The sequence below is a fragment of the Hemicordylus capensis genome, chromosome 2 (assembly GCF_027244095.1).
Source record: "Hemicordylus capensis ecotype Gifberg chromosome 2, rHemCap1.1.pri, whole genome shotgun sequence".
Lineage (NCBI taxonomy): Eukaryota > Metazoa > Chordata > Lepidosauria > Squamata > Cordylidae > Hemicordylus > Hemicordylus capensis.
Window position 1 is genome coordinate 315,005,607 of NC_069658.1, and position 3,279 is coordinate 315,008,885.

Here is a 3,279-nt window from a genome sequence, read left to right on the forward strand (position 1 = left end):
TGTGATTCGATTTGAGGTTGAATCTAACAGCAAACAACAATTTGTGCACACCTCTAGTTGATAAGGGTGACAGTAACTGCATTAGTTACACACAGACTTTAATGTATTGCACTGATCTTATGAGTTTAATTTTCTGTCAAGCAAATCTTCTATTTGCCAAGATAGAGACCTCCCTTGTTTTAAGCTGGAACCTGAGGAAATTGGAGCTCCCTAGATATTCACATATTCATTAGTTCATAATGGCACTGTTCTGTGAACTTTGGGTGAATGTTCTTACCCAAAATGAGAATAGTAAGCTGCCCTTACCGGAATCTCGAAGAGTGAAGTCACAGCTGCCTTCCTATGTTGTCTGTAAGTTTCTTGGAAGGTGATCTATAAATGCAGATTGTCAGATTCCCTTACTGGGGGTCAGTAAGACTTTCAATTTATTTTTGTTGCCTGAAGGTGCTGGAATAGGATTGGTAAAGGCTGTGCTGTTAACTTCGGCCATAACTTGCTCACAAGCAGCCCATTTCATGCTCGCCATCTTTCATGCTGAGGGCTCACAATAATATTTATTTAACCAACCGTTGCAACTTAGCTCTCCAGAAAAAACAAAAGGAAAAACCTCTCCACAAACAGGAAAAACAATCGGCCAATTCAGCACTGCACCAAACATGACATTGATATCACCTTTGTCCATATGAACCTACCTGTACTTCCTCGATATCCTTTTTGAGTTCCTCTGCAGTCTGAAGTATGGTAGATGGTGACCCAGGACAGGGTCCCTGTTCTTTTTGACAACAGCACAAACCTTGTGGAATACTGAAGATATTTGTTCTTCTCCCTAGCTCCTGTTTTTTAGATAGTTTGCTAAGGTAGCACTCTTTTAAAAACCTTTGGAGTTCTCTGACTGTTATTTTGGAATTTTTTGGCTCTCATCTTAACTGCTGTTTACCAGGGCTGGACTGGGGGCACTGGGAGGGTGGTTAAATGTATGTGGGGTGGGTGCTGAGTTTTGACCAGAATGGGTAATTAAGGGTGGGAGTCGGGGCAGAGAGGCACCCCGCAGATGGAGTGCACCGGGAATATGCCCTGCTGCCTTGTGGGCCAGTCCGAGCCTGTTGTTTACTATTCAACTGATGTACGGAATTTGTTTTGGTTTTTTAACCGTTTTAAAGTGTAACATCTCAAGTTCAGTCCCTGGCATTTCTGGGTAGCGCTAGGGGTATTCCCTGTCTAAAATCCTGGAGGATTGCTGCCAGACGGGGCACACATATCATTCCTTCCATCCAGTGTGCTGTCCTGCCACCACATAAATCTCAGGTGAGAGGCTGATTTTTCAACTAGCTCCCTGATGTGTGAATTTAATACTGCTTCAGGGAAGTATTTATTTCATATGTTGAGATATAGTTTAGACTAACTGTTCCTCATATGCAATTATGCAGGATGATCTACTTGGGTGAGTGGGGGACATGTATGCACCCCACACTCTTTCCCCTTGTCATGTGGAGGGACCAGTAGATGTATCATATGAACTGGTCCATTCCATTGAACTCTCGGGTTTCTGTTCATTGTTGCAATTTGATGTTGGTGAGGAAATAAGAAAGTGAAGTATATTATGGTTCAGGGTGGTTAACTCAGTGGTCTTGACTGCAAAGATGCCTTGCTGGCATGGCAATGTTCAGAGCTGAGTGAGTATATTATGTTTGTATGTGGTCAGGGAAATCCTTTGACAAACTACCTCTGACCTTCCCTGAGGCAGCTTTCTGTCAGACAAGGCTGAGTAATGGCCCAGGTGCTTTCTTTCAGGAAATATTGCAGCACATTTTATGGGACAACACCAATGTTGAAACTGCTATGCCTTTATGTTGGTATACCTGATTTAGAAACCACACAGTTGAAATCTTGATTATATCCCAAGATCATGGGGGGGAAAGGCATTTCACTTTGTTGTTGTAGGCAGCTTCAGCATTTTTTTTTCCCCAGTTAGCAAAGGCTCCCCTACTGTGGAAAGTTTAATGTGGTCAGTATTCGGCCTGGTGCATTTTAAATGTTGTTTCCCCCACTAAAACTAGTTCCTGCTGTGTTTACTGGACTCAGTTCCAGTTTCAGTGCAAAACAAAGTCATGATTCCCTTTTCACATACTTATGAATGAGCTAGCATTTTTGGTACGGCCTTTTAAAAAATAAATAATCTGAGTACAATTTTTTATAGTAAGGAGAAGAAATAGGACACTTCAGGTACACACACACCCCAATTACTTTAGGGAGAAGTTATGTTTTACCTGTGGACTAGTAAGGAAAAATGGAAACTGTGAGGTGTTTGTGAGAGAGACCAATTGCTTGGTCTCAAAAATGTAAAACTATTCTAAGGCAACCTATAACAGTCCTATGTTTCCTTACACACCTTTATTGTTCTTTCTAAGAATTAGGCCTTTTAAAAATGCAGATCTCATTTAAAATTTTTGCATGTTTAGGTGTTATGTTTATATGACATTAGCCTAATTCAGACATTATTTAAACCCAGGTACAGCATCTCAAACGGGACCGGAATTCCCACCCCAGCCCTGTCACTCACCCCCTCTGCCTGCCACTCAAGCTTACAGCAGCATTCATCTGAAGAGGTGAACCCCGCGTCTGTGATCAAGAGGCTCACCTCTTGATCATGGAAACACTCACCATCATGGAAGCAGCATTTTGCCTCTTCAGATGAACACTACTGCTGTAAGCATGAGGGAGATGAGGGGGTGAGTGAGGGGACCAAACCAAAGCCAGTCTGAGTCATTACAATATCCAGTTGGTCAAACCAAGTCCAAGTCGAATTCCACAGAGTCCAAACAGTCCGGAGTCAAAGCACAGTCAAAACAATCAGGAACACAGCTGGATAGCTCACCAAAGCACAACGTTGCTACCAGCAATGCGGCTGAGGCGAAGCCGTCTTAAATAGGCGGAAGCCATGTGCTTTCAATCATGGGTCCCTGACTCAGCAGCTCTTCTTGTTACTCGAGCCATTCTGTGCGTGCGTCTCCTTATCTCCTCCTGTCTCTTCGACTGACGCCTCTCTACAGCTGAGAACGGCTGCGCCTCCTCCTGAGACTTCTCCTGAGACTTCTGGCCCCATTTGAGACGAATACAACATCTCTAAAATGTCTGAATTATTAACTTCTAGTCCTCTGACTGCACCTGCTTGTGCTCTTTCTAACGCTTCCGCCTCTACTGCTTGTATTAATGAAGAGAGAGAGAGAGAGAGAGAGAGAGAGAGAGAGAGAGAGAGAGAGAGAAGAGCCATTCTGATCA